Source organism: Enoplosus armatus, chromosome 16, assembly GCF_043641665.1.
Source record: "Enoplosus armatus isolate fEnoArm2 chromosome 16, fEnoArm2.hap1, whole genome shotgun sequence".
NCBI classification, from domain to species: domain Eukaryota; kingdom Metazoa; phylum Chordata; class Actinopteri; order Centrarchiformes; family Enoplosidae; genus Enoplosus; species Enoplosus armatus.
Window position 1 is genome coordinate 949,520 of NC_092195.1, and position 13,390 is coordinate 962,909.

The following is a 13,390-nucleotide window of genomic DNA, read 5'->3' on the forward strand; positions in this document are numbered from 1 at the left end:
GACCAGAGGCCTGTACTACAAGGCAGGAGGTAGGGTTAGCGAGTTAACTTCAGTTTTCGCATAGCCAGTCCTATCTCCATACGAGATACCAGATCAGCTCGAGTAAAAGCACTGCCTAGTGACCAATCAGTTATCTTGGAAAATGGCATCACCATTCATAGAAGATCCGTACTGCTAACAATGTCCTTTCCACTGCTGCTCCACACCACACGCCACCGTTGTTGCCTGGGAAGAACAAGAAAAACAAGCCGCCAGTGGGGAGTCTAACGGTAACCTACTCCTCACCACGCTTTACTCCACTGTGCTTACCCTTTGTCTGGACAGCTGGGGCAAGCTGTGTGTAGTTGGCCTGGGTGGGTATAACTTGTGGTACCGGTTCTGTGTCTGCCCATCGGATTTGGTTTTGCGACTGAGTCTGCCTGCCTCCCTCTCTCCGTGGCTCTGTGCCTCGCCCTCCCGTCACAAAACGTATAAATATAAATCATGCATCAAAATCAGTAAATGTAAGATCGTTGGTGATGAGATCCGAGTCGTTCTTTGACACAGAGGAGGGTTCTCGTGAGCACAGAAGAACCCACTCCTTCTACACAAGACTGTCTACAGTGGATCACGTATAACATTAAAACAGGATTTTGTGGCTCGTTGGTCTAGGGGTATGATTCTCGCTTTGGGTGCGAGAGGTCCCGGGTTCAAATCCCGGACGAGCCCTTACCATGAACACCTAACAAATCTTTACAACATTGCTATTTCAATAAAATCTTTGTTAGGCAATGACTGACAAAAGCTAGAATAGCTACAAATCCTTCAGAGGACTGAAGAACCTGCTCCTTCTCCACAAGTGAGTCTGTTGGCATCATTGCAGGTTTCCGCTCCCGGTCCCTCAAAGATAAGGGACACAGTGGAACACTGTAAACGGGGATGAAAGCTGAGTCTTTCTTTGCAAGACAGCATTATTCTTGTGGCTCTTTGGTTTAAGTCTAATCCCTGACGAACCCATGCCAAAAACAGGTTGTTGGGTGTAACGCAACTCTTTGGACAACTTTAGACTGCCAATAATGTCTTTGTTAGACCGTGACTCACACAATCTAGAATCGTGTGTTGGATATATCCTGGAGCTGTTTAGTCTAGTTTAGTGCAAAGACTGGAAGCGGGGGGAAACTGCTAGCAATGGTTCCAGCAAAGTGATGGAAAAAAGGAGCACTTCTAATTGCTTTTTAATAATGCAGCTTTTCAACTTTGGCTTAAAATGTACTACATCTGTCAGTTGTTTAACATTTACACAATGCTTGAATTGCACAGCCATTGCTGTTGCAGACTTAGAGTTAAGTAGGCATGTAAAAAAACAAAACACCAATGTACCCCAAAACAGCACAATACCCAAGGAACTTATCGAAAAACGTCCTAAACATAACATCTTCTGATGGGTAACCAGCAATTTCCTACATTTAGTATGCAGTAAAGCGTGGCAAAATGCACGTGTTCTTTGATAAGTAAAGATTATTACTTGTTATTTATTACTACTCCCCTGATGTGTTGACTACTGTGTTCATGTGTTTTGCAGTGATAGAATGACAGCTGAGGAGTGCCTGCTTCATCCATGGATTAAGGTTACTACGAGCCTTCTACAATTTGAACGCCCACAAACCTGCTTTAGTTCACCGCATCATGCTGCAGAATGTTGCTGCGTGTTACTTATAATGTTGTCGTCTGTTTCAGCCCATCACACGCAAACAGGTGGCCAATAGGAATTGATCCTCAATCAATATGAAGAACTTTAAGAAGTTCAACGCCAGAAGGAAATGGAAGGTGAGTGTGGATATGTATGCCAAACCTAAATTCTATATCGTGTGTGTGTGTATTTTTGGCCATTTTGTGCCTTTTATTAAAAGAGAGTAGAGAGAAACGAGGGGGGGGGGGGGGGGGGGGGTGAGGAACAACATGCCAACAAGGCTTGATCCAGGGGCGGTGTGGTTCGCGGTCTGCGCCTGAAACCCCTAAGTCACCAGGGCACCCCAATCAACATTTAAACTGGTCGCCCTGTTGGCTAACATTATTTCTTCATCCCTCCTGCCCCCCCCCCCCCTTTTCTTTTAGATGTCCTATAACATGGTGTGGATGTGCAAAGACAACTGCTGTGTAAAGACAGGTCAGATCCAGATCCACTACAGGTGAGACCACTTTATGTCACTCGACTCAAACTCACATACTGACTATGAAAAGAAAATAACCCGTTGTGAGTTTTTTTTTTAATTTTATTTAATCATAGCAAGAAATCTACTGTAATTATAAAACTGACCCAAAGTCAGTGTTGGGCAGCTACTCAAGTCTGAATCTTGTGTATGAAAGGATGTTTCTTCCATGTTGACCTCCTTAGTTGCTATGTTGCTTGGCGGGTTAGCAGATGAACTTTGCCTTTTCAACATTGGCCAGATGGATGTGGCTGGTTAAACTATGAACGTCCCTCCCCAGCTGAACTTGACAAGACTCAGTTATGATCCAGTGCAGAACTTTGTACTTTTGTCTTTAAGAGGAGGAGTTGTGGAGTGAGTACGGCAGATTGCACCGACCGCAGATGGTTTTAGCGCGTTAGCCCGATTCTTTTGTTGGAAGCCCAAGAACAAACTGGAGCAATATTCAGTTCACAGATGTAAACTTTATTTCGGTCACAGGTAAAGTAAATGCAGCGCTGGGCTTGGAGTGACAGAGCTCTCGCAGGATCTCAGTCAGAAGGAGCCCCGATGTCCGAAAATGATTCATATTTATCTTCTCGGGCTGGGCCTGCCCTGTACAGAGGTTGGACTTACTTAAATAAATCATGTGTGGATGTTGGTGGTACGGCGTAAATCTAACTGATAAAATAGAGGAGTTTCAGCTATCTCCTGGTATGGAAACCAGTTCTAACCAGTCATATCCTCAAAGACGTACATTGTGCTCAGTAGAAAAGTACAAAACAGGATCATAGGTTCAGTGGAGAAATACAGAATACATACAATCAGAATACATGATAGCTCGAAACATAGCCAATTATAACATTCCCCCTTTTGACATGATTTTATCATGTCAATAAAATACAGGTGGGAACGTTATTTCTGTATTGTATCCCAACTCCGTGAAGCAGCCAGCTCAACAGGCCCCCAAACTGTGAGTGACTAGCCGCCATGAGTTGCAACACAATGATTCTATTATATCAACACAAATTAAAATCTCATAATCGTATAGTGGATATGTAAGCATGTCTTCATTCCATTGAGCAGTCTATATGTATGCCAGTATGTGTAAGCTGTTCTTCCTTGCACACGCATGTGGAAATAGTAAACAGAGCAATGCTGATTAAACAAAACAAATATAAGGTAAAAGCATAAGCTAAACAGTTCATATCAGGAGTAGCCATCATGGTACCGGGAACAGAACCTCTTTCCCAGGAGAGTACAACCTTCCACAACTCTACTGATAACATGTCTGCAATGAGCACAATAATCATAAGAAAAAACTATGAGTCTCACGCCTGTACGTGTATGTAATGCTATATGTGGGTATGTGGTAACTTTAGCAAAACCTGTATATATAGGGGTTCAGGAGTATAAATCTTCGTCAGCATCCTTGTAAACTTCAGTCTCATCCTCTCCGGGCTCAGAGAGGGAGACCAGTGGAACAGTTTCTCCTGCATGTTGTGATAATTGGTAAGGAGGTGGTGTGGGGAATTTATCATTAATGGCTGTGGTAATACACTTTAGACAGAGATGCCTGATGCATGGTATGCAGCAACATCCACATAAGGTTAACACAGTCACTGCAACAACTAGTGAAAGAAACTCAGACATAATTAATGTTTTCCACTTGCCAAAGGCTCTGTTTAGCCAATCAGATAACGGATTGTCTATCCCAGAGTGTTCTGCTAACTCTTCCGACATAGTTTTGAGGCCAGAAAGGGCTCGAGTTATGGAGCCATCTGGGGCTGTATTGTTAGGGATGAACACACAGCAATCTTGGGAAAAGGAGGAAGTCAAGGGCCATTCTATTTTGGTAAGTCATCAGAGAAGTAGCCGCCAATTGTTCATGTAATCCGGCAATGGCATCTCTAGTCATATTATTGAGCCTTTGAACATTAAAATGAAGGTAATTAATTCTATCCACATTTTTGTTTATCGTGGACCACCAGAACAGGGATGACTCAAACCCTGCGGCGACTCAAACCCTGCGGCGACTTGGTCAACCAATTTAAGTCAAATGATAGTTACAGCCGCTCGAGTACTACAACCTAGTCTCCACAGTGGAGTGTTTTTGGAAGATTTTGTCAGTTGAGGTCTGTCCAGTCTCTGGTAGGTTCTCATCTCCAGTGTTGTAGTCATTGTCAGTCGGTGAGGTTCCTAAGTAAGTCCGAACCAATGTCAATGTTCTCTCTGTAGGGTCTTGACTCTGTCTCCAGACAACAATACCTTCACACAGTGTGATGTAGCCTCTGCTACTTTGTACGGTCCCTTCCACCTGGGGGAGGACCAATTGAGCTTATTGACTTTCCTTAGGACCCAGCTTCCCACTTCAACAGGAGATGTGTCGTGGTCCTGTTCTTTGGTGAGTATTTCCATGACCTGTTGAGAGATGCTCATCACAGTGTTATTCAGTTGATTAACATACTCACTCAGATCTTCATAATGTAATAATACTGGTGGTGTGTCTGTTGGTGCAGTAGTAAATGGACAGGGCATTTTCCTTCCTGTCAAAATCTCATGTGGGCTGACATTCATTGTCGCATTTGGAGTGGATCTCAGGTTAAATAGCACTATAGGGAGGGCTTCGATCCAGGTTTTGTGTCTGCGCAGACTTCAGCCAATCCTTCTTTGATAGTACGATTAGCCCTTTCTACTAGTCCCTGGGATGCTGGATGGTAAACTGCACCGAACTTATATTTGATCCCAAACATCCTTTCTACTTCTCCTAACTCCTCATTGGAGAAATGAGTGCCATTGTCAGATCTTATTGCTTCTGGTACTCTGAATCTGGGAATGATTTCCCTTGTTAGCCATTTTATGACTTCTTTCCCTTTTTCAGTTTTGGTAGGTGTGGCTTCAACCCACCTTGAGAATGGATCCACACAGACTAAGAGATATCTCTTGCCCTCATATCTGTGATCTGCACCCATGTCAGTGAAATCAATCACTATCTCCTTCCATGGGGCATCAGGAACTGGAAAACTTCCTAGTCCTGCCTTGAGTGAAACCTTTGGATTAAAGTGATTACAGATTTCACATGACTGTACAAAATATTTAGTGATGTCTTTAAGGTGGGGGTGCCACCAATGCTGAGAAATGAGAGCTGTTACTTTTGAGCTTGCACAGTGACCTCTACTGTGGGCTTCTTGGCATAGCAAATTCAGTGGTCTAGCCGGAGCTACTATCTTGCTTTTGTGATTTCTCCAGAGCCCTTTATCATCCTTTATGGCTCCTTTTTCTTTCCACGCCTGTTTTTCAGACGGGGCAGCTGCTTCTTGCAGCTCTTTGATGTTTTGTACGCATAGGTCCCTATGTGGTTTATCTTTTACTCCTTTTTGTGTCATTTGTCGATTTACATTGTATCCTGCTATCGCTTTTGCTGCCATATCTGCTGCATTATTTCCTCTTGCTATTCTGCCATCTTCTTTTTGATGTCCTCTGCACTTGACTATGGCTACTTGTTGTGGCTCTAATAATGCATAGTAAAGGTCGAGTAGTTGGTTCAAATGTTTAACAGGGGTGCCAGATGAGGTCACAAAACCTTTCCTTCTCCAGTGACATGTCTACGTGTACAGCTTGCACTGCATAGGCTGAGTCAGTGTAGATAGTCACAATTTTGTCGTTTGCTAGTCTACATGCTTCAGTAATAGCCACCAATTCTGCCATTTGTGCTGACGCAAGTTGAGGTATTATGTGCGCTTGTCTTGTCTCTAGGCCAGTGTGTGTTTCTTCTACCACAGCATATGACGTTAGTAGTGCGCCAGTCGGTGAGTGATGACTATGTCCATCACAATAGACAGTCATTTGAGCGTCTTGAATTGGTTCTTGTTGTAGTGTGGAGTGTAGTTGCATTTCTTTGTTGGTTTCTGCTACACAGTCATGGTCTTGTCTAGTGTCCATCTGTGCGGCCATGTTGGCACCTGCACTGGTAAAATGGATGTGGGGTTTGCTAAGAAGTTGTTGTAGGCCTTGGATCCTATGTGCTGATAGTGTAAATGCATTGGAGTCAAGAAATGCTTTTACTCCATGAGTAGTATGTACAATGGTTTGGTTGCTCATTGTAATGTGGGAGGTCTTTTGTATCGCTTTGCCTATAGCTGCTACATGTCTTACACACGTAGGATGTCCTATTTCTACATTGTCCAATTTTGAGCTGTAGTACATTAACACTTTTCTGTCTGTTGTATTCCTACTCCCCCCCTTCTGAAAAAGAACGGCGTTGACAAAGCCGTTCTTTTCATCAACATCCAGATGAAACGGTTCACAGTAGTTGGGAGTATGTAGGTTGCATGCTGTAGATAGTGCTGTTTTAATGTTCACGAACGCTTTTTCCGCTGTTGCTGTCCATTGTAAGGGAGAGTTGTAGTTTTTGTACCCTACCTGTGTAATTAATGCTCTCAGAGGTGCTACTAGGCCAGAGAAATCAGGTACAAAGTTCTTACTGTAGGTGACCAGACCCAGGAATTGCATCATGGACTTTACAGTCATTGGCTTGGAGTGGTTCAAAATGTCAGTCTTTTGTGCAGTGGTCATGTTAAGGCCAGAGGAACAGATTACACGGCCTAAAAAGGTAAGTTTTGGTCTGCCAATTTGGAGTTTGGATTTAGAGACCTTGAACCAACAGTCAGCTAGGTGGCGCACAACAGTCTCAGTGGCCACCATGATAGAGTCAGAGTCCGGGGCTGCCAGTAGGATATCATCTACATACTGGAGAAGGGAAACCCCTGAAGGTAATGTCAAGGACTGCAGTTGCTGTTTCAGGACATGACTGAAGATTGATGGAGAGTCAATAAACCCTTGTGGGAGGCGAGAGTAAGTGTACTGTGCTCCCTGGTAAGAGAATGCAAACGTTTGTTGTGAGTCTGGGTGTAGGGGAACACAAAAGAATGCGTTGGCTAAGTCTATGCAAGAGACCTAGGAGGGGAGCTCTGGGCTGCATGTGTTGTGTCAGGCTGTGTCTGTGTGATGGAGCACTTTCACAACCTCCAAACATCCCTTTGTCCTGCATTTCCCTCGTTCAATCTACAAACCTTTCTAATCCCTTCTTTGTTTCATCTTTTCATTCTTTCTACAATTATACCGGGAATTATTTATTTTTTTTTTTACTCGTCCGCTCAACGGGAGTCTTCACCTATCGTGGCATCGCCTTTCGCGGCATCGGGACAATCAAACTTCTCCCGGCATCAGGCTTCCCTGGCATCGCCTTTCGCGGCATCGGGACAATCAAACTTCTCCCGGCATCGGGCTTACCCCGGAATCAAAAATGTCCTTTAATAATTTAGAAGACAATATGCCTTTTATTCCAGCCGATTCAAACTAAACTAGGACACTTATTCACTTTCCCTCACGTGAGACTATGTGTTTTTTACTTTACATGTGACCATTTCAGTAAAAATCAAACAATCATTAATCATTCTCCAAAAGAAAATTACTATGCTTTTAGCGATCAGAGAATAATCTTATTCAGACAATTTGTTTTGGTATGCCCAATGTGCAGAAATTTCAAGTAGAAAAGAGGTTTTCTGCTTACCTTTTTGTTTTAGGCGCCTGGAATTGTCTGAAAAAGAGTCTCCTTTGATCGACTCCGGCGGTCCTCAATCGGACGCAGTCTCAGAGTCAGCCAATCGGGGTCAACGGCTCTAGCTTTAGCAGTGGAAAAAGACGAAAGCCCCAGTATGATCTCGGCCACTGACAAACCACTGCTCAAAGGTTATGAGAAAATGTTCAATATCTTGTGAATCTGTTAATTGTTGAAGTTTAGGCTCTTGACTGTACTGAGAGTCATCCTGCTGGAGGACTCCTGGTGGACAAGTGCCTTGTGCTGGAGAACTGACCAGGTCTACATCACCAAGAGGACTCTTCTGTGGGAGGGATAACCCAGGCACAGGCAAAGTTTGTGCTTGGACCTCCAATTGGAGGAGAGTGGGGGCAGTTTTGCTCCAAAGTGATGTCCAGTGGGTAGTGAGGCCAGTCAGTTGCTTCTGAAGGAAATTTAACAGTTATCAACATCATTATTCTGTTATTGAGAAGGAGGGTTACCACAACCCTCTGACTGGTGTGACGACCGCAGCCTAACCTGTCTAATGGTTACTGTTTATTCCTGTCTGTCCCTGAAGGTAGCAGGGGAGTGCAGCAGTTAGTCTGATTGGGAGCATCTGGGCCAGGTGCTATAAAGGCCAAGCCCAGTTGCCATTCTCGCTCGTTCTCTCGTTATTCCCTTTGTTGTTGTTTGTGTTAAAATAAATGTATTTCATTGTCATCTGTGTCCATTTCCGAATTGGTCATGGCCTTTGAGCCACGTTATGACAATAGTTGAAAGAAAAGTTCTCATTGCATAAGTGGAAGTTTGCATATTAGTTCAGGAAGTTTGAATTATGAACATGGGGGTCATATTTCCAGGACCTTCACATTCCCACTCTAGCATGCGAACTTCCAAGACCAATAACCTAAATTTGAAAACCAGTATGGAAGTTTGGCATTCATTGTGCTGCTGTCCAGAGAACATGTCCTTTAACTCCCACATAAAACAAACTTCAAGGAATGCCTTTTTTCACCTATGAAACATTGCAAAAATCAGGAACATCCTGTCTCAAACAGAAAAACTAGTCCATGCATTTGTTACACCGAGGCTGGATTATTGTAATTCCTTTTTATCAGGCTGCCCCAATAAGTCCCTGAAGACTCTCCAGTTGATCCAAATGGCTGCGACGCATGCACTGACAGGAACCAGGAAAAGATAATATTTCTCCAATATTAGCTTCTCTGCACTGGCTCCCTGTAAAATCCAGAATAGAGTTTAAAATCCTTCTCCTCATCTACAAAGCTCTTACTGGTCAGACACAATCATATCCTTATGAGCACATATTACCCTATTACTCCACAAGAGCACTGCACTCCCAGTATGCAGGGTTGCTTGTGGTTTTCAGAGTCTCAAAGTAGAATGGGAGCCAGAGCCTTCAGCTATCAAGCTCCTCTCCTGTGGAAGCAGCTCACAGTTTGGGTCCGGGAGGCTGACACAGTCTCTAATTTTAAGAGTAGGCTTAAAATTTTCCCTTTCGTAACTTTCCTTTTTGCAAGCCCCTTGAACACGAGATCATACGTCATCATCAAAAACCTTAACATACTAAAAAAGAATACTACCTAGGCTTCAGGAGTGGGGGAATATAACAAGGATCCCAACCTCTCCTCTTCAGTATGTTATTCAGCTTAACTCTGCTTAGCTTTTTGCCCAAGTCTTGTCAGAATCAGAATCAGAATTACTTTATTGATCCACGGGGGGGGGACTGTACACTTACTTGTGAGCTACTGGTCCCATACTGTTAAGGTTAGGGTAAGGGGTAGGGTAAGTCTCAAGGAAATTACTGTAAGTCAATGAAGTGTGTGTAATTGTGATGGTCACAGAATTCCGGAGGACCATTGATGCCTTTATTGCATCATCATTCTAGAACGTTATAGAAGCTGCAGTTAGTGAACACCCAGTCAGACACAGCTTCAGAAGGGAATACAGTCGGGCTAGACAGGACTTGGTTATCATTTAGGAAGAAACAATGACTCCGACAATTCAGCAGGATTATTTTTAAGGACGAGAGGAGCATCTGCTGCATGAATGGACAAGAGGAAACAACAGGAAATTGCTTTAAGAAGAGACCTCTTGGCGGCCAGTATCCACAGGAGGAACAATTAAAGTGACCAACTGCTTTCAATGTGCATGTGGAAATGTGAGAGATACTTGATGTAAAACTATCCTTTAACTTATCCCTATCCTTGAACTGTAACCAAGCTGTTTGTGTTTGGCTAGTGTTAAGAGTGTTTAATGAGTGTTTTATGTATTTGTTTGTTGGTGTTTGTTGGCGTGACATTGTGTGTATTCCCATGATGCTTCTCGTGAATATCAATTCCAACTTCTTAATTGGTCTTGTTTTGGAAGTGCAGCACTGTAGAGGATTTTTAAATGGGTTTTGAAGGGTATAATGAAGGTATTTTTATGCCTTTATTATGGACAATGAATCAGAATCAAAATTACTAAGGTTTGGGGCCCCGAAGTTTAGCCTGCGGCCTCTTGGGCCCCGCCCCCTTTTCATTTTCGGGGTCAATCAAAGCTTCCTGTGATGTGACTTACAGTTTGGCTGGCCACAACAGCATGGAATTAGAAATACCAGACATGACGTTATCAAGAATATAGGTAAGGCCGTTGTTTGGTTCGTCTACTTCCAAACTACGCCTTTACTCACTCCAGTGTCACAAGTCAAACCCTACTTCAGGGAGTTGCCTTCTGGGGATCGCAGCCCTCTATCCCGCACTCCCGTATAAGGGTCGCTTGGCCAGTAGGGGGCTAAAAGTCAGGCAGCGAGTGAGGTCTAATGTGCTTGCTCAGGCAGCACATCTAATAAATTGGAATCGATACAGAGAAGATTAGCATGGCCCCTGCAAAAGGATGACACGCAAATTTGTGAAGCGTTTCTACATTTTAAACAGCTCGCATTTCCCCAGGCCGTTGTCCAGAAACTGCTGGGCATGTGTGTCCTATATAAATGGCTGGAATTCCCAATGTTCGTTGTGCTTCCTTCCTCATTATGTAGGTAATGCCAGCGGCAAGGAGGCCACACCGAGGCTCACCGAGTCTCACCGAGGCTCACCAAGACTTATCCGACGTGGTCCTGGGAGGGGATGATTAGGTTTGGGGTCCCTAAGTTTAGCCTGCGTCCTCTTGGGCCCTTTTCATTTTTAGGCCCAATCAAAGGTGTGATGTGACTTACAGTTTGGCTGGCCACAACAGCATGGAATTGGAAATACCAAACATGACATTATCAAGAATGTAGGTAAGGCCGTTGTTTGCTTAGTCTACTTCTAAACTACGCCTTTACTCACTCCAGGGCCACAAGTCAAACCCTGCTTCAGGGAGTTGCCTTCTTGGGATCGTAGCCCTCTATCCCGCACTCCCGTATAAGGGTCGCTTGGCCGGTAGGGGGCTAAAAGTCAGGCAGCAAGGTAGCTCTAATGTGCTTGCTCAGGCAGCACATCTAATAAATTGGAATCAATACAGAGAAGATTAGCATGGCCCCTGCATAAAGGATGACACGCAAATTCATGAAGCGTTTCCACATTTTAAACAGCTCGCATTTCTCCAGGCTGTTGTCCAGAAACTGCTGGGCATGTGTGTCCTATATAAGTGGCTGGAATTCCCAACGTTCGTTGTGCTTCCTTCCTCATTATGTAGGCAATGCCAGCGGCAAGGAGGCCACACCGAGGCTCACCAAGAGTTGTCCGACGTGGTCCTGGGAGGGGATGATTATGCTTTGGTCCCCGAAGCTTAGCCTGCGTCCTCTTGGGCCCTTTTCATTTTTAGGCCCAATCAAAGGTGTGATGTGACTTACAGTTTGGCTGGCCACAACAGCATGGAATTGGAAATACCAAACATGACATTATCAAGAATGTAGGTAAGGCCGTTGTTTGCTTAGTCTACTTCCAAGCTACGCCTTTACTCACTCCAGGGCCACAAGTCAAGCCCTGCTTCAGGGAGTTGCCTTCTTGGGATCACAGCCCTCTATCCCGCACTCCCGTATAAGGGTCGCTTGGCCAGTAGGGGGCTAAAAGTCGACCAGCAAGGTAGCTCTAATGTGCTTGCTCAGGCAGCACATCTAATAAATTGGAATCGATACAGAGAAGATTAGCATGGCCCCTGCGAAAGGATGACATGCAAATTCGTGAAGCGTTTCCACTTTTTAAACAGCTCACATTACCCCAGGCTGTTGTCCAGAACCTGCTGGGCATAGTTTTGACGCCAGAAAGGGCTCGAGTTATGGAGCCATCTGGTGCTGTATTGTTAGGGATGAACACACAGCAATCTTGGGAAAACATAGCACACACACCACCTCTTTCAGCTAGGAGAAAATCAAGGGCCATTCTATTTTGGTAAGTCATCAGAGAAGTAGCCGCCAATTGTTCATGCAGTCCGGCAATGGCATCTCTAGTCATATTATTGAGCCTTTGAACATTAAAATGAAGGTAATTAATTCTATCCACATTTTTGTTTACAGTGACACACCAAAACAGGGACGACTCAAACCCTGCGGCGACTTGGTTAACCAATTTATATTCATCAGGTACACCTTTGGGGACTCCAATTGCATCTATGTAGGTCGGGGTGTTCTGATATAAGTCAAATAATAGTTACAGCCGCTCGAGTACTACAACCTAGTCTCCATAGTGGAGTGTTTTTGGAAGGTTTCGTCAGTTGAGGTCTGTCCAGTCTCTGGTAGGTTCTCATCTCCAGTGTTGTAGTCATTGTCAGTCGGTGAGGTTCCTAAGTCAGTCCGAACCTCAGTCAATGTTCTCTCTGTAGGGTCTTGAGTCAGTGCACAGTGCGTCTTATGGATCCAGTTGCTCAGTCTGTCTTCAGACAACCATACCTTCACACAGTGTGATGTAGCCTCTGCTACTTTGTACGGTCCCTTCCACCTGGGGGAGGACCAATTGAGCTTATTGACTTTCCTGAGGACCCAGCTTCCCACTTCAACAGGAGATGTGTTGTTGTCCTGTTCTTTGGTGAGTATTTCCGTGACCTGTTGAGAGATGCTCATCACAGTGTTATTCAGTAGTTAATTATACTCAGATCTTCATACTGTAATAATACAGGTGGTGTGTCTGTTGGTGCAGTAGTAAATGGACAGGGCATTTTCCTTCCTGTCAAAATCTCATGTGGGCTGACATTCATTGTCGCATTTGGAGTGGATCTCAGGTTAAATAGCACTATAAGGAGGGCTTCGATCCAGGTTAGTTTTGTGTCTGCGCAGACTTTAGCCAATCCTTCTTTGATAGTACGATTAGCCCTTTCTACTACTTCCTGAGATGCTGGATGGTAAACTGCACCAAACTTATGTTTGATCCCAAACATCCTTTCTACTTCTCCTAACTCCTCATTGGAGAAATGAGTGCCGTTGTCAGATCTTATTACTGCTGGTACTCCGAATCTGGGAATGATTTCCCTTGTTAGACATTTTATGACTTCTTTCCCTTTTTCAGTTTTGGTAGGTGTGGCTTCAACCCACCTTGAGAATGGATCTACGCAGACTAAGAGATATCTTTTGCCCTCAACTCTGTCATCTGCACCCATGTCAGTGAAATCAATCACTATCTCCTTCCATGGGGCATCAGGAACTGGAAAACGTCCTAGTCCTGCC

At 44.2% G+C, this 13,390-nt stretch overlaps 4 non-coding genes across 4 annotated transcripts; all 4 read left to right on the forward strand.

Moving 5' to 3' along the window:
* The first annotated feature begins 636 nt into the window (after positions 1 to 636).
* Positions 637 to 708, forward strand: trnap-ugg (transfer RNA proline (anticodon UGG)). Its single transcript has one exon. It is a non-coding gene; the product is annotated as a tRNA-Pro (tRNA).
* A 9,864-nt stretch (positions 709 to 10,572) lies between these two features.
* Positions 10,573 to 10,679, forward strand: LOC139299535 (U6 spliceosomal RNA). The gene has a single exon (XR_011598820.1). It is a non-coding gene; the product is annotated as a U6 spliceosomal RNA (small nuclear RNA).
* Positions 10,680 to 11,209: 530 nt separating this feature from the next.
* LOC139299505 (U6 spliceosomal RNA) lies at positions 11,210 to 11,317 on the forward strand. Its single transcript, XR_011598792.1, has one exon. It is a non-coding gene; the product is annotated as a U6 spliceosomal RNA (small nuclear RNA).
* A 510-nt stretch (positions 11,318 to 11,827) lies between these two features.
* On the forward strand, positions 11,828 to 11,934 carry LOC139299523 (U6 spliceosomal RNA). The gene has a single exon (XR_011598809.1). It is a non-coding gene; the product is annotated as a U6 spliceosomal RNA (small nuclear RNA).
* Positions 11,935 to 13,390: the final 1,456 nt, after the last annotated feature.